Source organism: Panulirus ornatus, chromosome 33 (genome assembly GCF_036320965.1).
Source record: "Panulirus ornatus isolate Po-2019 chromosome 33, ASM3632096v1, whole genome shotgun sequence".
NCBI classification, from domain to species: Eukaryota; Metazoa; Arthropoda; class Malacostraca; order Decapoda; family Palinuridae; genus Panulirus; species Panulirus ornatus.
The window spans coordinates 15,759,117-15,781,178 of record NC_092256.1 but is presented as its reverse complement, the minus strand read 5'-3'; the positions used below and the strand labels follow the sequence as shown (position 1 = coordinate 15,781,178).

Here is a 22,062-nt window from a genome sequence, read left to right as displayed (position 1 = left end):
CCACAGCCGTGTTCTCACCACAGGGAAAAAGTTCTCAAAAGGTTTACAGCTAAGGCAGTAGTTTACAGAACCAGGGGATTCTAAGTGAATCGGATCCCACGTTTCCTAAGAGAAATTGAAACCTTTTCAAACTTACGACCGTAGACAAACGTCGGTGATAACACGGTGATCCTCATTCACAGAATGGCCAGAGTTAAATGAATCATTTGAACACGACAACGTGACTCTTCCTGCACGAGAATGCGGCCTTTGAGAAAGCCGTCGAGATGAGGGGTCGTATTGTCACTGTCGTGCTCAAAGGGTCGCATCGTCGTGGTCAAGGGTCGTATAGTCGTGCTCAAGGGTCGTATCGTCGTGTTCAAGGGTCGTATCGTCGTGCTCAAGGGTCGTATCGTCGTGCTCAAGGGTCGTATCGTCGTGCTCAAGGGTCATATCGTCGTGCTCAAGGGGTCATTGCTCTGTGCCTGGGATATATAGTGGTCGTTGACAGGGTTGGAGCCTGGGACATATAGTGGTGTGTGACGGGGATGAGGCCTGTGTTATACAGTGGTGTGTGACGGGGGTGAAGCCTGAGTTATATAGTGACGTGTGACAGGGTTGAAGCCTGGGATATATAGTGGTGTGTGACGGGGTTGAAGTCTGAGTTATGTAGTGGTGTGTGACAGGGATTGGGGGAGGGGAAGGTAGACGCCTGTGCTGTATAGTGGTGCTGCCGACTTATATGAAGGATAGATAGAAACCGAGCAGCTATCGTATATAGATCAACAAACACACAAGATACCAAACTGTAATGTAAGACATGCCAGAGAATCAGCTGATGCGACACAGCTGTTCCATGTAAACGAACAGTTGCCAAACAGTTCACAGGTGGTCATTAACGATAGCAATTATATCTAGTATTGAATACAGTTGAACGCCAGATGTTGTCAAGTGGTATAATTAAAAGCTTTAATCCTGTCTGAAGTTAAAGACTGAAAAGCTTATTAAATGGTCATTTTAACATTATTTGTTTTATCTGTTTATTCATATCAGAATGTGATACAGGTTAGTGGTGTAAATACATACCACAGTTAACAGATGGACACTCCTGGAAGACAATCATTGAATATCGGATTATCAGAATATTTATTTTCTCTATTGCCACAATTACAATTGTCGCTACCACAGCTACTAACCAACGCCACCACAACAACAGCGAGGTCAATACCTACCTCCTTCACCGTCAACCATTATCATCACTATCTCCGGCATCATCACTATAACTCTCATCCTCACCATCATCCTCACCGCCAAAACTAGAACACCACCTCCTCCACCCTTATTTACCACCACTACAACCACCACCACCTACAACAACAACCATCCCAGACTGTTGTAGAAAACATGTTGTTGGTAGGGTTCCTCCCACTCACAGGTGACGCCACGCATCAAGTCAATTAAGCTCCGACCTCCCACCAGTATCAGGAGGAAATTATCTCTCTCCCTCCTTCCCATTCCCTTGCCGCGCCTCACCCCGCTGATTCTATACATAGAATCGCAGGAGGAGAGGATGGCAAATGTTCTCAGGGAGTCTGCAACTCTAATCAATGATGCTGCCACCTCCTAGACCATCTTAGTATGAATTCTAATGATAAAAGATGAGTAGATATGCTTCTGTGCGAATGAGCTTAAGGTCATCAAGGTGCTATATAGAACAGTTTGCGTTCGTGGATTCCACTCGTCTAAGTTAAATGTTTTCATGGAACATAGTGAACTATATGGGTGCGTGCTTAACCACAGATCACACCTATTCCATCTATACTCTTTCACACCTTACACACTCTGTCTATACTCCTTTTCCACGTAACATACTCATCTGTGCTCGAAATGCCACTGAAATAAACACTAGGAATTGTACAAAAACTAGAATAAAGATTACGCTACATCTTTACATATTTCTTATCTATGTATCAAGGAGTAATAGATCTCAGAGGTTAGTGAGATTAGATCGTGCATGAGTTTGTAACATGAACTAAAAACAGAGAGAGACTCAGACGTCTTTATATTCTTTGTTATCGTGTCCAACACAACTCTAAAGCGTTTCGAAAACAAAGCCTGATAACTGCCTTACGGTTTTCAGAAATAAGCCAAGTTCTGGAGAAGTGAAAGGAGGAGTGAGAGTCCCGAAGAGATGCACTGAGTCTCTCTCTCTCTCTCTCTCTCTCTCTCTCTCTCTCTCTCTCTCTCTCTCTCTCTCTCTCTCTCTCTCTCTCTCTCTCTCTCTCTCTCTCTTGTCGGACGAAGTTGACGTTGTTGAGACTACACCCCGCCTGTTGTGCGGTTCAGCGGATATTAGGGTCGTTTGAAGTTTGACCCCCTGGGGTGAGGCATTTAATATGACACTGCTTCCCCCCCTTTTCTCCCAAGGAAAAGGCTGGGCCGTAACTGTAGTTTTTGGTCGTGGCGACGAAGCATTGTGTGTCCTGAAGGGAGGCGTGACGGTAAGGCTGCGTCAAGGATTATCATCTAAGCAAGCACGACGTCATGATGTCCATAACCTTTTGAATTGGTACCCAAGGGGGAGATAAAATGCTATCCCTCTCTGAGCTGAACCCAGACACTGCCAGTCTTAATTTCATCAACCTCAGGGTCTCTAGCACACCACTTTCAGTATTACGTCTTGGCTTAGGTGAAAAATGCCAAATAATAAGTTAAAAAAAGAAACTTTGCTTTCCTATCAGTCGAGATGACTTACTTTGATAGGCTCAAGCATATGAAGGCCTTCGACAACTTTTCAAAAAAAAAAAACTTATCGTCTCAGAGTTTAAAAGCTGTTTAGGAAAAGCTTTGATCCCAGCGGAACACTTTTCAAAATCTTTTATCAGGTTTAATGTTACAATACACACGTATATATATAAAATGTAGTCTAAATTTTTTGTTTGTTTACGACTTAGTACAGCTGGGGATTATCAACAAATGATACTCATCATTGATCTTGTGGTTTCCTTTACTAAGACGCTTCCATAGATATCTATTTGAGGAAGACGTTTCATGTCCATAGAATATGATCTGAATGACATTATTTTGTCGTGCAGACTTCATACACTGTCAGGTCTTAATTCTCCGAAAGAATCCCCCGTTCCTCTTTTAAGTATTTCACCCTTCACTTTGCCTCATCGATTCCCATCAGTTCGGGTTGATGACAGTGGTACTGATCTCCTTCAAAGCACAAGAACCATCCTAGTAGCATTTGATGCCATTCTTCTTCTTAAAACGTCACCAAAGCGACTTTCCATTTTGGCCAGTCGCAACAGTGACAGATTTACCCTTCTGTTCGCCAGTGATTCATTTGTAGTTCACATTATCATCTCTCTTATTATGTACTGCCTCTTCTTAAGAGATTTCAAAGACGATAGCGACATTATCTGAGCTTAACACATTAAGCCATTCCTTTCAAACTAGTCCCTCGCAAGTTAGATGTTCATGAACAAGAAACTTAAACGCATTTAGCACTGTCTTGACTTCTTGAGTACGGCTGTTCGATCCTTGAGCACAACGGTAGACCTACTAGGGTAAATAGTACGCCTCTTAAGCAAGAGGTACGAACGAAGACCCTTAGAGATGATGGCATGGTCTTTAACCTCCTAGTTAAAGGCTAGGCCATCATGTCCAAGGGCCATGTTCAAAGGATTGAGGCGAATTTGCGTATTGTTGTTAGACACCTAATCCTCCAAATACTCCAGACTGCTGTAGTTATCACTGATAATCTAGAGCATTTCATCTCCAGGAACTATAAGATCTGAGAGGATGAAAGGATATGATTTATCACTTTATAACCCGACGGCAAACATCCAAGTGGCAACTGGTGTTGTCTCTCCCTCCAAACCACAACTCACTCTGGATCCCTTATCCATGTGAGGCCCCAGCTCCAGGCCGTCATCCCCCCCCCACCACAGCTTCCCGGGTCCCCCACCCGTGTGAGGCCTCAGCTTCAGGCTACACAACTCAGTGTGAAACTCGCGGGTGAATGGTAAGGGTGTTGGGCTCCTCTGCCCTCTGCCGCTCGCCACGTGTTTAAAGAAAGAACGAGAAAAACATTTCCTAGATGGCTTCTTAATCAAACGGTATATCTCATCGACAGGAAACATCAAATATTGATGATTCAGTCAAGGTGCTAATGTACAATTCGAGTGATTAGGATTTTGAAAATCTTTTAGGTCTTTGATCATTGCGGTCTGAGTGAGTTCGTAAGTATCCATCGAAAACTGGCGAAGTAGAGAGCGAAGATAGAAGGAAGGTTCTTCCCCCAACAGTGAGGGAGTGTCAAGACAGTGGACCAGCAGGCAGCATTTCCAAGGTATGATGATTGACTGGACGTTCTGATGAAATTCCTTTCTCTTGAAGTTAATCATTCTCTGTCCTTCTTTAATTAATCCTGGACGTGTGTAATTACTTCTGTGTAAATATACTAGTTAGGGAAAGCTCAAAAAGGGAACAGCTCTCGTAAACAATTTAGCATGATTATATCAGAGTTAATTAGTCCATTTAAAACTTTTGAGAACAGAAAGATTACGATATATTTTGGGTCTGCCATGATGAAAGTTATCTTTTTTAGAAATCTTGACAATGGTTTTCTACAATATCAAGAACATGTTAGCTCTACACTGGGAAACTGCAAAGAATGGCAAACACTGAAGTATTGCAAATGCACTTGAGGCTTATCAGCTATATATCTATAATTCATATTGTGATTAGTATCATAAGACTGGAAATTCCGTTAATATTACAGGAGAAAAGATGTCAAAGACTGGAGGTTGGATACTCAAACATCTGTGGATTCTGGAAAACGTCTTTCTCACCATATTGAAAAATCTTATATTTCCATTACGATGGTGACCATTGGACTTACTACCTATCATGTCTGAGATATGATCATACAATGATTTTGTTGGTGTGTATATGAAAGTGTTTTATGCATCATGAATGAAAAATACAAAAAAAATCTTAAAAATGCTTAAAAATTGTATTCAGTTCGTGGTGCCAGTGATTTTTTTCGAGAATTTTAGCGCATATGAATACACTGTATGCCAGAACAGTTCATGGAAATAACTTACTTCATGATATTGCAAATTGGCAAATACATGCCGTACGACAGTTTTGGACCAGACGACTGGGATTCGAAACGAAAGACTATCCCAGGCCGAGTAACTGCCTGGCGTACGACGTTATGACATGTATCGTTACGTGTCTCTCTTCGGGTTTTATATCAAGTTGAAGTCGGACGTAAATATGGATCACTGCATCATTTCTTCTATTTGTCTTCCTTTCCCTCGTTTTTTCGTTCTCCCTTTCCAGTCCACCGCCCGTCTTTCCCTCTCTCTCTCTCTCCCTCACTCTCTCCCGGCTCAGCCTTGATTTTTAGCGCCTCTCCCCTTCACATCAAGAATTCATGATAATGTTTCGCCCTCACCGACCCTCCTGTGGTTATTACTTCCACAAAATTTGGGTCACTATTTTCGGCTGGTCGAAATTACAATCTCCCGCAATATTTAGTATTTTGGGGGATTTTCCCAGCTTCTGCCATATTGTTGAATACTTCCCCTAGTGAAGCTCCCCGCATAAATGAATAGAAAAATCTATTTTTTCCATGCATATTCGTCAGATTCCCCCCCCCCCCCCCAGCTCTCCCCCTTTTAGTCGCCTTCTACGACACGCAGGGAATACGTGGGAATACCATGAAAGCGTAGATTACACAAAAAATGTAATATCAAAAAAAAAGATGTAATTCATCTACTTCATCAGCCTAAGTTAGTTCATAAGTTGATTATGAAGAAGAGTTAAGATGTTTAAAAGGGAGGTTTTCATTTTTTTTAAAGTCTTTAAGCAAAAAAAGTAATGTTCCCGAAGTTGGTATATGATCTTACCTATTGATAGTGATGATAATATTTTTGAGTCATTTGGGAATTACGAAAATGATCTGTAAGTGCTCAATAATGGCATGAAATGATCACTGTGATTCAGAAGATGTTTTCCAAAGATTGCGGGCATAAAACTCCAAAAGTTTCGTAATATTAGTTTATAAGTATGATACGAAAATATGGATCAAAAGTTGTTAGTAAAGACAGCATTATTGTTTCTGTGACATTACTGAGGAAAATCAGGAAGTTTCCTGTCAATAAAGATATCATTATTTCCTTGATCACTATTATAGTCCTTCACCATATCATCATCATCAACATACCTATTTGATCACTATTATCGTCATTCACTACACCATCATCATCACTATATCTGTCATCACCTTTCGTAAGGCATTATTTTCAGCGCCTTTTCGTTATTACTGCTGGCGTATCTATGGCACCTTCACCATCTTTGTTATCTATAGTGACACCATTATCACCAACATCATTATTATCTGTATCATTATCATCATCATCAGCCCAACCACTATCACCATCCATCTCGTTAATCACCACCTGTGTCATCACCAGACAACTTCACCATGACAGCCTGTCTTATATGTTCTCATCATCATCACCATCATCATCTCTATCGCCTTCAGTATCTCCATAGCCACTATCACCATCACAACCACCATTCTCACCATCTTCACTCCTACCATCGCCATCATACCACCATCACGGCTATCACCACCACTGCAGTCATCTCCACCATCACCGTAACCTCACCATCACGGCTATCACCACCACTACAGTCATCTCCACCATCATTGTGACCATCTCCATCATCATTTCCAGTTACTCTACCAAACAGCTCGGTAAAAAAAAAATGGACACAAATAACTAGGAAAAATTGGTAAATCAGATTCCTATGAATTCCTCTCGCAAAAAAAGAAGATATACACATGATTCTTTATACTTCCTATTTTTCCGTGATATCCTCTGATATCTTTTGAATATACATGTTATCGTGATAACTTTATGGGCAATGTCTTCAATAGGTGAGCAACACATGCCATGTGTTTTCAGACGAATCATGAGAGCGATCAAATACATGTTGATATGTAATGATGGAATGTGACGTAGTGTTGATTGGAATGTGTGTGTGTGTGTGTGTGTGTGTGTGTGTGTGTGTGTGTGTGTGTGTGTGTAAGGATTCGGCGCGGATGTCTTGACAATGACAGCCCATTCTCAGGTGTACCATTAACGGCACAGGTCGGGTGTGTGTGTGTTCTCGTGTGTGTCATTAATGGCACAGGCCGACTTGTGTGTGGTTGGGAATGTAGTAGGCACTTTTAGCTGGATGTATGTGTTTTGTAAGGTGGGCCATTGGCATAACTTCACCTGGGAGATACAGAAAGCGATTTTTGACGACGCAAACACAAGACATAAAAAAAATACATATATAATATACCAGACGATGCAGCCACATTTCCATCAAAGTTGATTAGCTAATCAGTGTTCAACAGAAGATTTAATGAATACCAAGTTTTTGATATATGTGATTCCTGTTACTGATACACGCATTAGTAATCTATGCATTTGACGCAGCACATAAACACGTCTCTAAAAACGCTGTGATGTCTGAATAATTCTCATCAAAATATTGAAATGTGTCAGCAAGGGGCACTGAATCTGTCATCTTTTGGGACGAGGGGGTGAGGGAGGGATTTAACGTTGTTGATGAATGATACAGGGTGGTGAGGCTTATAGGATTATGGCCTGTGTGAAGGAAAAAAATGGGGATATCTTTTTTTTTCTCTCTCTGTAACGATGTGTGGTGCTGACTACAGAGTTATTATGGTGCAGCGTGCGAAAAACGTGGGAGATTTTGTTAGTATGATGACGTGTGATGTTGTCTGCAGAACTGTGGATCGTCTTGAGGGAAGGGTCAATGTTCCCTATGGGTAGTGAGGTCTGCCGAATTATTATGGTTGGAGTGGGAGCGAGAGGGACGTTATTCTTATTCACTGCGGTGTGTAGGGTGGTGGTGTGGTGTAAAGAGATACAGTCAGTGTGGAGGAAAGGGCCAATTTTTGTTTCCTATGGTCCTGATTGCTGAAGTCTTCAGTATGACGTAGAACGGTACTGAGGCTTGGACGCACTGCCAAAATACAGTTACGTATTAAGGTCCTACGAATATTTTTATTTTCTTTTTTCTCTCTCATGGAATAGGTTTTTTTTTTTTTGGGGGGGGGGGGAACCATTCAGTAACTGGCTATTAACAGCTTTTGTCCATCGGTGCAGCTGGACAAAGCAACATACAGAAGTTGACCGTTACTGGAATGACTGAAACCAACAGAGTCTGGCGCAACACAGCTATATTTTACGCGTCTGCACCAAAAGCAAAAACTACAGGTGTTTCGTAAAAATATAACGAACGACAAAGTAATGCACAATACTGGATAATTCTTATGTTTGCTTTCCATGTCTTTTATCCCTGAAGGAGAGAAAGGATGTACATTACATATGTACAACCTGTTGTACACGTACAGTGTGACAGTTATGAGGCAGGACTGGTTGTTGTAGGGAGTGGGCCCAGATGGGAGAGGCGGCCCAGATGGGAGAGGAAACTCCAATATTTACCTTCTATTCCCAGCTTTCGGCGGCTGACACTATTGACTGACACTCCGTAACGGAGCTTTGTTCCTCTTATTTCGATTTGTTCAGGCCAGTGGCTCTTTCACTCTCATTTTCACAGGACGACAGTGAACGTCTCTATTTACTGCATTTGATGGGGCAACGGACCATTCATTTAGCCTTTAGAATTAGATAAATGTTCAGTTTGGTGTTGATCATGCTGGATTAACTTCGACATCGACGAGTGAAGCCAGAGTGCAAACACACTGCATACAGAACTCGAGGGCAAACGTTGCACCGAAGTGTCTTCGGCACAGAGCTGAGAAGCCAGCGATCAAGAACTAGGAACATGAACTCTGGTGCTGAAAGCCCAGGGAGGAACTCCGCCACGCCTTCGATAGCTAAAGTTCTTCTCAAAGGCTCGAAGCGGATTCCTGTAGGTTATCCCTTTCATGGTGAAACATCTACCTAGACATGAAGGTGAGTAAATCAAAGTAACACTGGTTTCGCTGCAAGTTCACGACTCACGCGATATGTTCCTCCTAAATCGCATGAAGAGTTTGTGGGTTTTTCTCTCTATCTTTGAGCCATCTGTATGCCTTCCTGCTTTAACCACGCTAATCTGATCTCTTCCACTAACCTCAAAAGGACCCAAAGGTCTTTAGCTGTTTGAATTTCTGTGTATGATAAAACTAATGCGTATAACTAGCTTGTTATAATTCACTGACATTGATGGATTTGTTGGTTTTCAATTGGTCCAGTTATGGTCCGCTTGGTACTTATCTGTGGTCCTCTAATGATCTGATAATGGTCCACACACTGTCCTTCTATGGTCTTTTCCAGTCCATCTACAGAGACAAATAATTCATTTAGAGTCCATTTTTGGTACATATATACTGAACTCAAAGACTACTAAATGAACCACTTTTCGTCCATTGTTGATCCATCTGCATCCCACATATTTGATCTAATATTTGATCCATTATCATCTTATCTATAGTCTACTTGTGGTTTACATCTGTTCCACTAGTGGCACAATTCGTCCCCTGATCACATTTTGTGCACCTTTAAAACACACACTCCACACAACCCGTCATCAACTGTCAAGCTGGAGGCTTCCTTTAGCCTGCCCTGGCAATTTCCTTCTTCTATCGCCAAGCTGATCCAATTTTAGTTTCCCAAGAACCCATCTCGAGCAGGTACCCCAGCTGGGCTACTGAAGGGGGGATACCCACCCCAAAATCCCACGGCTCTTCAAAATTCTCTTGGGACATTTGCAGGAAGCTGTCAGTCCCCTCTTTCTCTCTCCATATCCCTCCCTCCCTCCCTCCCTCTCTCTCTCTCTCTCTCTCTCTCTCTCTCTCTCTCTCTCTCTCTCTCTCTCTCTCTCTCTCTCTCTCTCTCTCTCTCTCTCTCACACACACACACACACACCTTCCGCTGTCCTCCCAGTGCACCAGTCAGGTCCCGCAACACACCATAATGACTTCTGTCTCTGATGGGGCCCAAATGATCATCACAGACTCAACCAAATTCTACCGACTAATTCCATTTAACAACGAAGCAATTGGGGGAAAAATCATTAGTTACCTGCGAAAGTTGTTAAGCTTTTCGTTCACAGTGAACAATAAAACGCGTATTGTCTCGGATTATTGGCGAAGGTCATTAACCCCGATTGCTCGATTAAAAGGGCAGAAAACACAATAGGGCCTTTTCTCTGTAGGTTTGTGCTTGGTGTTAAGTCCTTATGGTCTTCATGGATCACTTTGTGTAATCAGGAATCACCAAGACTAACACGTTTATATTGTTTTTGTCGCAGACTATCGATCATTTTCAAAAGGTTTGGTTTCAGACAGTCTAGTGTTATTCTAGAAGATGTTCTGCAAGAACAACATTGTTCAGAGGTTAGGTTTCCATCCTTGGTTCTTGTTCAGTCTCATTTACTGAACATTGTTATTGTTTGACCATATGTTCTGCAGGGAATGTATAATGATCTATGTTCATACATATGTATCTGTATTTATATGTTTTTCTTCCCTTTGTTTCCATTCCATATATCAAAAATTATTGTTCATTCATGCGTCCATATTTCCTACGTGTTCCCATCGACAGGAACACACACACACACACACACACACACACACACACACACACACACACACACACAGCCTCCAGCCCTCGCATCCATCACTCACAGTACCACCAATATTGGAAGAAAAACCACCACAGTCTAAGATGAAATATGGGGCGTCGCTTTTAGAATTGTCGATCCCTGCAGGCGACATTATTTCCCGATATCGACGTATTTTGTCTTCGATGCTAACGAGATGATTCGTATGAGGTTAGATGACGAAGGAATTTTTACCTTATGTTTTTACGATCACATCATCGTAGGCCTTCTTATGTCGACAGTGAGGATGAGTTAATTCTGTTCAACGAGGAACTGAGAGATAGAATTTCGTTTGTCTTTTGTTTTTAGAAGGATCCAAAACTACTCAGCTCAACACAGTAATCAAACACTTGGAAAAAAAAGAGCAACACACAACACTAATCAGCGCAACACTCTCTCTCGGCGCGCAATTGAAAAACACGGACTTAGTAACCCAATTTTCGTTGTGCTTGCTCTGGTCTGCTTAATTAGAAATTCCATTCTCACGTGCATCTCCCCCGCCCCTCTCTAGCTTACTTAAACTTTAGGCTCGAAGATATTAACAAAGTGGAGGGAGATAAGGAGGGTGGAGAGAGCGAGAGAGAGAGAGAGAGAGAGAGAGAGAGAGAGAGAGAGAGAGAGAGAGAGAGAGAGAGAGACTATACTATGTATGGTGGTTTACGTACGTGTCACATGTAGGCATACAAAATGCATTAGCCTCATGGTACGACTTTAACCCTCTTCAGTCAGTACCCCTGCGGGCAAGATACAATACCCCTTTAGGTAAAATACAATAGCCCCTTGGCTAAGATACAGTACAAATACAATAGCTCCATGAGAAAGATACAATCATCTCTTTGGGTTCGAATACCCTGAAATCATCAATAACTTAACTTCTTGAATACGATTACTTCTATCTCGCAATATAAACTGAACCCTTCATGGGTGATAGATCTGTCTTAAGAGCATCATTATGTATTGAATGCAATGCGAAAATAGGAGAATTCATCTCCTGGAAAGGGAGAGAAAAGTGGCCATTTTGTGTCAGTGAAAAGGACAAACTTCAGTGCATTAGATCTGAAATATCTACCGAGCGTCTGTAACTTGGGGAATAGCTGGGGGAATATGAAGGAGAGGCTTCCTCTTACCTTGAACTTTCTTGTATTATCTAGAGTCTTGAGGATGATGAGTCACAAGAGTTGCCATGTAGCGATATGAATGTTGCCATGTGGAGTAATTTCTGTTGGCATGCAAGGAAATTATAGCAGCATGAGGTGTGTGTGTGTGTGTGTGTGTGTGTGTGTGTGTGTGTGTGTGTGTGTGTGTGGCTAATTATCTCTAATTTGTTCAGAGGAATGTTTAGAAATTATGGTACTTGATCCTCAGCATGAAAGTGACGTGTTCATTACGTCATTATCACAACCTCTGACGTATTCTACTCGACAGGTGACGAACTCACTGCGTCGTTTTTCAATGCCTATGACGTATTTCTCTCGCAGGTGACGTAATCACCTCGTTCATTATCACGATTCTTATGTAAAATGTTATCGAAAACATGTGATAGTGATCTTGATTTATGTTAGTCTTTCCAGATAGAAATTCATGTTATCGTCTGCGTACATACGTGTTGCTACGTTTATCATAAAGCAAATTTTCTGGGATTAGACAGTGTTTTTAAACCCCTAAGTACGACAGTGCGACCCTTGAGCCCTTGAACACAACATTATGACCCTTGGGTATAATGGCCATACCCTTTGACCTAAATTGATAAAAGGGGGTCAGGTCAAAACCATGACGTCATCATACCCATTGGTCGAATGGTCGTACGCTCCAAGACTGTACTGTATCAGCTCAAGGGTAGTACCTTTGTGCTGAAGGGTCGTACCGTCGGGTTTAATGGTCATTACCCTTATGGCGTGTCTTCCAGGCTCGTGTGGGAGGTTAGGGATCTGGCCAACAGCCTTCTCGAAGGGTGAAAGTTCTGTATTGTAGGTCAACAGGAACATACGGGAAGGTGTCAAAGATGAATGATTCTTAAACAGTCACGAAATAGATTATGGACACGAACAGTTTACTGCAAACAGTTATAGACATAGACTATACTTATTTCTATAGGCCATGACTTTACTAACTTCCTCAGAGACTAATTATGTAAGGGTACGAGTCAAAGGTGATACATAGAGTGCTTACAGGAGAGAGAGGTGAGGTAAGGAAGAGGCACAGATGAGGAAAGAGAGAGAGAAGTGTACGTTAGGAGTGAGGCTAGGGGGAGTTACAGGTGAGAGGGGGGAGGGGTAAACTCAACAACAGGCCAGGAAGAGTCACAGGTAAGAGGAGAAGGTAGACTCAACAACGGCAGGTGGAACCAATAGCCAGCTCTGGACCGTACCAGCTGTCAACATCATCAACCAGCTGACGTTGTTTATCCTGCCATTACCAAGTTGCTCCGCCAATACCTCGGTGTTTGCCTCCCCTTAATGGATGGCGCCTGACACTTCTGCCACAGCCTTCTGACGCCACGTCCTGACACCACTGTGTGACAATAACCTCTGCCACCACTTCGTGCCAACACTGTGTGACAACTTGCTTTTACCACCACTTCTTGCCACCACTGTGTGAGTCAAGATTCTACCACCACTTCCTGACACTTTTACAGAATGCCAGATCTTTAGTACTGTTATAGACATGGAAATATTTCGTGAGGTGTGACGTGCTGTGTTCGCATGGATGCTCTTTTCTCATACCAGAAGCCAGGCAAGTCTGGTGATTGATAAGCCAGCTAGCTCAAACTTCTCTCTCTCTCTCTCTCTCTCTCTCTCTCTCTCTCTCTCTCTCTCTCTCTCTCTCTCTCTCTCTCTCTCTCTCTCTCTCTCTCTCTCTCTCAGATAGATAAATTCGTCTATTCATTTATTCATTTTCTCATATCTGACGTTTTAAGTGTTCACTGTACTCGTATCGTCACCATTCTCTTCTTTCTTCCATATTTGCTTCACTCAGAGATGTCATTCCTTGAGGTCACTCTCAATCCTTTTAAATACGACGTTGCGAATAGAGGGCACGAAGTTATACGACCCTTGAGCACGACCTTTGGGAACAACAAGCTGGGTTTTGATCCAGCCTGTGAGGATCAAGGTCAATGGCCTGGCCATCATGCTCAAGGCTTGTACCGTCGTGTTCAGTGCTTGCACCGTCGTGTTCAAGGCTCGTGCCGTCGTGCTTAAGGCTAATACCGTCGTGTTCAAGAGTCGTACCGTCGTGCTCAAGGGTCGCACCGTCGTGCTCAAGGGTCGTACTGCCATACTAAAGGTTTATATAGTCGTGCTCAAAGGGCCTAGGGTACGCTAATGTTTATCCCGCTTACCCCTACGCTGAACGACAAACGAGTAGAGACAGACTAAAAGTCGTTACTGTTCACTGTCAAAATGACGGTTAAATTCCGTTAAAGCCGTTAGCCTTCCCGCGCGCAAAGTCAGGATCACCTGCATAAATAATTCATTACTGCGGATTTTCAACATTCAAGCAGTGACGTATATACGGAAGCAGATGAACAGTGAGAAAAACATAAGTTAATGAAGGAAAAAATATGAGGTAGACTATCAAATACGTCGAAAAATGGAAGCATAGATATACTTGGCTAGTATAAGATTAAACTCTATATAAGACCTATTCCAATATGTGACTCAGTTCACACGTTGGCCAAAGTCTAATTCACATCTACCATGGGGGTTCAGAGGAAGGCACATAAGCTGAGAAACTAACGTACCCTTTTGAAGACATAGGTATAAACAGAACGCCTTTATTACCATGGGATAAGGAGACACTGAGAAGAGCTTGCACGAGTCAGTAGCCACCACAGACCGTGACGTCAGCTCCCCCTTCCCCCAGGGTCACACAGTGTCCCTCCCAGGTCGTGATAGAGCACCTAGTAAGGGTTTTATCCAGGTACATATCCTTGGAAGGATTACTTGTGATAGGATCAACTCTTTAAGTACGTATATAGACATTCCCAACACTCGCTGATCTAGGAAATAATAGATATGAATACACTGTTTTGTGTCTTGAACCTTCTTAATTGTTTTCATAAAGGGATTAGATAATACACTAAAACAGTGAAAGGAAAAACTTTAAAGATACGAGTGGCTGTTGTTTCCAGGAGCAGCTTTATCGTACACCAGGCAACGGATTCAGCTGGATTCCGGTTTGTGCGGTGGCGGATGCACGATGTTGGCCTTGAACAAAAAAACAAACCATCACATTTTCTTTGCCTCCAGCTCATATTTTTGTATCTTTAGCTTCAGGCCCAACTTCATCAGGGTCTAACACTTTAGTTATTTTTTTCCTAATGATTTTGGTAATACCAAGTAAATGGCTACGTTTAGTTTATCACGCTAAAGACCAAGTTTATTAGAATTCTAAATATTTGAATCCTTTTCATTACATTTGATTCGTTTGTTTTCGCTTTCGAACTTGTCTGAGTGTAGTAGACTCGAGATGTCCTACAGACAGATAATAATATACATAAGAAATACATAATAAAGGTTGTAATACCGAGGTGACACATCCCAGGTCAAAGGTTAACTGATAAGCGGGGTCACCAGATACTTGTCAGTGAGCACTGATATCAGCTGCTTGTGATTGTCAGTCTTGGTTTGGAGGTGATGACTGATGGGTCACGGACAATGTAAAAACGTGGACGGGAGTGGATAATGGCTGAAGGTGTGGATAGTGGGTGATAGTGTGGATAATAGCTGAAGGTGTGGATAGTGGATGATAGTGTGGATGATGGATGAGAGTGTGGATGATGGATGATAATGTGGATGATGGATCACAGTGTGAGTTATGGATGATATTGTGGATAATGGATAGTGGTCTGGATAATGGTTGATAGTGTTGATTATTTTGGGTGATATTGTGGATAATGGATGGCAGTGTGGGTAATGAATGATAGTGTGGATAATGCATGATACTGTGGATAATCGATGATTGTGTGGATTATGGATGAGAGAGTGGATAGTAGATGACCGTGTGGATAATAGAAGCTAGGGTGGATTATGGATGAGATAGTGGACAGTAGATGACCGTGTGGATAATGAAAGCTAGGGTGGATTATGGATATGACTGTGTAGATTGTGGATAACAGTTTGGATGATGGATGACTGTGTGTATGATGGATGATGATGTGGATATACTTGATGACACCGTGGAAGCTCCTCCACCTCCACCCCCTCCTCCTCCTCCCCCTCTCACATTCACCCTCCCCTTCCCTCCCTTTTTCCACACCGCTCCAACCCCTTGCAAAAAAAAAAAAAAGATAGCCGAGACAAACGAGAGAGAGAGAGAGAGAGAGAGAGAGAGAGAGAGAGAGAGAGAGAGAGAGAGAGAGAGAGAGAGAGAAAAAAAAAACTCTAGGGGAGGATGAGTGCTTCTCCCCGTCTCCCACTCTCCCCCTGAGCCAGACGCCCCTCTCTCTCTCTCTCTCTCTCCCCGTGGTCAAGGGCAGCAAACACTGGCGATGATGTGAAGATTCCTCTGGTTGCTGCTTGGCTTCCTGTTCTCTCTCTCTCTCTCTCTCTCTCTCTCTCTCTCTCTCTCTCTCTCTCTCTCTCTCTCTCTCTCTCTCTCTCTCTCTCTCTCTCTCTCATGCGGTGAGCGCTATGCGCTAGAACTGCCTCATTGCAAACCCTGCACTTACTCATAGGTAGATACTCTCAAGAGAACTATAAACACAGGTAAAATGCAGATAAACACGGGAGTTAGAGATAGATAGATAAGATATACATAGAAATATCTATACATAGAGAACTGAAACGTAGATTGATAGAAAATATCCGCTTTAAACACTCGTAAACTTGCATTCCTTCTTTACCTTTCATTCTATTTCGTCTAGTTTGCTTTTCCTTCAAGTGTACCTTAGATCTGAGGTTGACTGAACATCACGGGAAAATTTTTGCATATTATCGTACACTGTCAGTGTGAGCTGCCAGTGTATGTTTACCTAAGCGCCTTTCCAGACGTGAACATTATACATTTGCTCGCAAAATCATGTTCCTTTCTTCTTCTTATGTGTGCGTTTTTAACTCGTTGCCATCGAGTAAAAGTAAATGTTTAACTGTAAACGATTCGTATATGAAAGCTTTTTATCGCTGTAGGTCACGCCTGGGTACATTCCAATCTCTAGGTCATTACTGCAAGCAAAGCGAACGCAAGCAAATGTTTTAGCAGTTCTGTAATGTAGGCTTTTCTAACTCTACAACTTTACTTCAACTTCCTGTATCTTATAAAGCAAAAGAATTCCGTCTACAGCCAGATCGGGTGTATATAATCAATGTACAACCTGATGACAATTAATGATAATTAGTCGTGAATTGATACGGATTTAAGATAGATTATTATAAAGATAATCAAGATCATTCAGTGATTATCTAAGTTAATGATGCTATGGGTCATTATTGCCTTCTGTGTTCCCTTGTTCCACAGGTCTGAGTCCAGACAAAGGTCTTTATACAGTTGGTGTAAGACCAGACCCTGATGCACTTAATGAGCGGGTTAATTTTATATTCATTGTGGCTGTGAGGGAGTAGGAGGGAGGGAGGGAGGGTAATCTCTCATTTATATTCATTACCCACTATCATGGCCCTAATTATAAATGGTTTAATCTTGTCATTTTTGTATTACACTTTTCTTCTGCATATAATATTTTTTTCCCCTCACCTTTTCCTTAACGTATTTGTTTCTGTGCCTTTCTTTGTCTGGTTTCTCATTTACTTTATATTTTCTCTTTTGTTACGTGTCTTCATCCTCACCCTAATGCATTTCTTTTGTCTTCTCCATCTCCTGTGGGGGCCGTCCACCCCACACAGGGAGAAACTCTTGGTTTTATTGCACTCCAGGTAAACGTCTGTCTGTATAACTGTAGTTAAGGTCCTTCATTTGATTTCTTGAACTTTTGCGGGAGAGAGAGAGAGAAAGAGAGAGAGAGAGAGAGAGAGAGAGAGAGAGAGAGAGAGAGAGAGAGAGAGAGAGAGAGAGAGAGAGAGAGAGAGAGAGAGAGAGAGAGAGAGAGAGAGAGAGAGAGAGAGAGAGAGAGAGAGATGGTAAAGGGTAATGGACACATAAGGGATAAAAGACTATAGATAGGGCGAGGGGAAAAGGTAATGAATAGTGGTAAGTGAATAAGGAACAAGGAAATGGAAGAAGAGAGGCGACTTAGTGAGTGAAGGATATGAGACGATGAAAGGAGAAAGAGGGAAGAGAAATGTGTAGATCAGGGGACGTAAGAGACAAAGAATAACTAATATGATGAGTAACAAAGACAGACACATATAGGTGAGCTGGCACGCAAATAGGTGTTGAACAACGAAACAAAGGAATATCATAAGAAAGAGTTCAACAAAAGAGAGGAAGACTTGAGAAACATAGAGGGTTGTAAGAGGTAATATAAGAGGATGGAGGAAGATAGGGTGAGACAGGGAGCTAAGGAAGAACTTAGACCAAAAAGTAGGAAGAACAGGGACGTTTCTAGGGCTTTGAAAAAAGGAGGGTAAGAAAGATATGTATAAACGTTTTATTATCTTACTTTTTATCAAAATACCACAATTGAATACACCATTCCTTGAATTCCTACAGAAAAAAAATGTTACTAATTCTCAAGACCATATACAGTATTCTAGCTTGCTAAGAAATAAACGTTTAAGTCCTCAAAATCACAGTCATTTAAAGGTACTGTTTCTTATAAACCTAATCCTCAAATATCCAAATAAGAGATGAAGGGAAAAGATAAGCCAAGACTTACACTCTCCTTCTTGTGTTCAGGCTTACGGTCTAAGACCGTAGTCATTCAAGACTTAACTTCTTAAGTCTGAAGACACGACTTATAGACTTAACTTGTTGAGCATGACGACACGACCTTTGGGGATGATGGCGTGGACTTCGACCTGAATCTTTAAGGGCCAGGTGGTAAACATCTGTCAGAAACATCTCTTCAGGCTCTTCGACCACTGTCGAAAAACATGATAACTACTAGAGAAAAATACCCAACCTTCTTCTGGGAAATGTCATGCTGTATCTATCGTAAGAATTCTAGATTCTTAGAAGAATGCCTTGAAATGTCTAACTTTTCTTCAGAACTGAAGAAGCAAAGGAGGAAATGCTTAGGCTGTGAGAGAAACGAACCTCCATCAATCATGTCTTTTTGAGAACGAGTTGTGAGTTGCGTTTTCTTCTGTGTTGTTGTCATTCTATATATATATATATATATATATATATATATATATATATATATATATATATATATATATATATCCCTCTTCTCTCTCCTTCCTTACTCATCTTGGGACGTAAAGAGTTTACATTTCTACTCCCCCCCGCCACTCCTGCTCCTCACTCGCATGGCTTGCTGGTGACTGACTTTTAATTATATCCACATAATTACCTTCCACAAGTTCCCTTCACAACAACAACAAACATCTTCAGGCGAAATTCACGATTAGTTTCCTCTATTTTACACGGACACACACACACACACACACACACACACACACACACACACGACCATGAGTTAGCATGGGCCAACCCTGGGTCGGTCGGACGGGTATTAGTTCGAATCCTGAGCGTAACAGTTGGCCTACACCTACCCCAGGTGTTCATCCTCCCTTCGTTGCTGCTTGATGAATGAGTACCTGGCTTAAGATGATAATGATGATGATGATGATGTGTGTGTGTGTGTGTGTGTGTGTGTGTGTGGGTGTGAGCACCTGAATTCCTTTTCTTCTTGCTTGCTGTACAACCAGGACTTATAGATATAACAAAGGAAATCACAACACGCCACCTGAACCTGCAGCCAGACCAAGATGTAAGCCACAATAACCTTCAGTTTTCTTGGGACAAAGTTAAGAGTTCCCATAACCTACTTGAACTGGTTAGGACATTAATGTGTGTTGCTTTGAGTTGTGGGTCTTCCTCGCAACACCTGTACACGGAAGGTATTCTCGACCACGTCCTTCAGGTGTTATGTTGCCTCTTTCAGTACAGAGGGGTAATGAGTACATTATTTCGTCTGATGAAAGTAGTGTGTACTTCAGCGAGTGGATGGGCATTATCTCGTCTGATGTACTTCAGCGAGTGGATGGTTAGTACATCATTACACTGGCTTTTGTGAGGGTAGGAATGATATGGTTTGTACATTATCAGTGTGAGGAGTGTTGTACAGCTGACACATCAGAGGGGAGGGAAGGGAGTGAGGGGAAAAGATTTAAGGGACTCGACACTCTTACCCTCTGTGATGGGAAAAAAAATTATATCTTCATAGGGGAGATTTGAGGGTAGGGGTGAGTGGGAGTAAGATGGGTTGGGAAAGACGTGGTGGCTTGTGAGAGAGGAAGCTTTCCAATCTCCTTCCTTGTTTCCTTTCCTTCCCCAGCAAGTGTGAGAGCAGTGGTCTTGAAGTGAGAGGAGGGGATTCCACTCTCGCATCCCACTCCATGTTTGTTGGGTTGAGGTGGGTCGCGGCATTTACGCTGGGAAGGGAAGTACTGCGGTCGTGGCCAACATGGAGGGTAGGGGGCGAGGAGAGATTGAGGTCGTAGCCATTATGTAGGGATGGGGGGGTTGTGGTCGTGGGCAGTGCGTGGGGGAGGGAGGGAAGGTTGTGGTGGGAGACAGTGTAAGTCTGGGACTGTCGCCTGGTGTGGACGAGCGTCAATAATGGCCAGGTCAAGAGTGTTTGCTGAGCTGTGCCGGAACTTCTGCTGCTGCTGATGATGATGATGACGATGATGATGACAATGATGGTGATGATGATGACGATGATGATGAGCTCCTGCTGCTGTTGCTGCTGGTAATGACGCGAACGATGATGTACCTATGACCAAGTCTGCTGTTCTTCCTGTTCCTCCTCCTGTTGTATCTGTTATTGACGATGTTCGGTACTGGCGTTGTTGTGGCAGGGTGTGTTGCTACTCCTGCTGATCCTTTGATCCTTATGTTGCTGTCGCTGGAGCAGCCGTGTTCCTGGTGTGTACGTAGATGGCACACGAGGTGATCAGCGGACTGATGCCCTCGAAAAACTTTCCCTTCCTGGCGAAAATGTAATGTTATGGCTTTGTTTATTCCATTCGTCTTCTCTCGTTTCTCCCCTTTCCTCTCTCCCTCCTTCATTATTCACCATCCCTTCTCTTCCATCCTTACTCTTTGATGATCCCTCTTCCTCGTCCTCCTTCTCCATCTCCTATTCTTCCTTCCCTTCCTCTAAACCCTGATGGCATTAGAAAAAAATAAGATTTGTTCCTTTTCAAGCCTCAAGTCTTCTTTCTCCTCCCTTTGTTCCACCCTCGTAGACCTTCTCCCACCTTCCTCACCCCTCCCTCCTTCCTCTCATCCTCAAACCCACTTCCTTCCTACCAACCACAGTCAGCTGGAGGCGTGAGTGGTCGCATATCTCATCAACGTCGCATAATCTTGTTTATAAAGCTGTCGACGGAGGCTTCGCTTGACTGGAACGGGGTTGTCGGAAGGTAAGGTGGATAGGAAGTTGTTGGAGGATAGTTTTCTTGATCTCGATGGTTGGTTGGTTGTCTGGACTTCATCCCGATCACCTACCAGGGTCATAATGCAATCAGCGTCAAGCTACAGCCAAAGAATCTTTAACATTTTTCCTTACGTGTTAAAGATATTCCCCAGACCAAAAACTACAACACTGTGCATGTGGCCCTTGATCTTCATCGATCACAAATCCTCCTACATCTCCTATTTTCTATTATACCCCTCATTATTATATTTGAATCTAATGATTTAAAAGGAACTAGAACATGCTTCCCAAGTTTCGCTACCGTACCTAAAGAAGCACAAATAATTGAGAGAGAAGGTCCAGAGGAGGTCATTAAAGATGGTTCCGGAATTAAGAGAGATGAGTTACAGGAAAAGGCTAGTGAATCTAGATTTGACCACCACAGAGAGGAGAGAAGAGTGACGGATAACCTGATCATATCCTTTAGGTTTTCAAGCTAGCTTGCAACAAGCCCTTAAGTGTTACAAAAAAAGGGAATGAAGATAAGAGAGTATATACATGCATGTGTGTATGTGTGTGTGTGTGTGTGTGTGTGTGTGTGTGTGTGTGTGTGTGTGTGTGTAAACCTGCAATATGATGCAATAAGTATATATCAGCACTTAGTGAAATGAATTAATCTAGTAATGCCTTATAACACAAGAACCCCAGCGTGGAGGGTCGAGGTGGTGAGTCTTGGAATGTTTCACGAACCCTTGAGGAAGATGTCTGACTTTGGTAAGGCAAACAACCCGCGAGATTTCAGTTGTTTTCTTGTGTGTTTGCTGAGCCAATGTGACAAATATTTGCACATCCCCACAAACATCATAAACCTCTGCTCTTCGAAGATCACC

The 22,062-nt window shown here is 42.5% G+C and overlaps 1 protein-coding gene across 2 annotated transcripts in view; it reads left to right on the top strand.

Moving 5' to 3' along the window:
- Positions 1–3,992: 3,992 nt before the first annotated feature.
- The window catches only part of LOC139759491 (uncharacterized), a 34,540-nt gene continuing 16,470 nt past the window's right edge, over positions 3,993–22,062 (top strand). Inside the window, exons 1-2 of one of the 2 annotated variants that reach the window (XM_071681672.1) lie at positions 3,993–4,336; positions 8,796–8,999. The gene's annotated coding sequence lies outside the window, so the exon portion shown is untranslated. The remainder of the gene's footprint in view (positions 4,337–8,795; positions 9,000–22,062) is intronic. The other variant, XM_071681671.1, reaches the window with a different exon arrangement.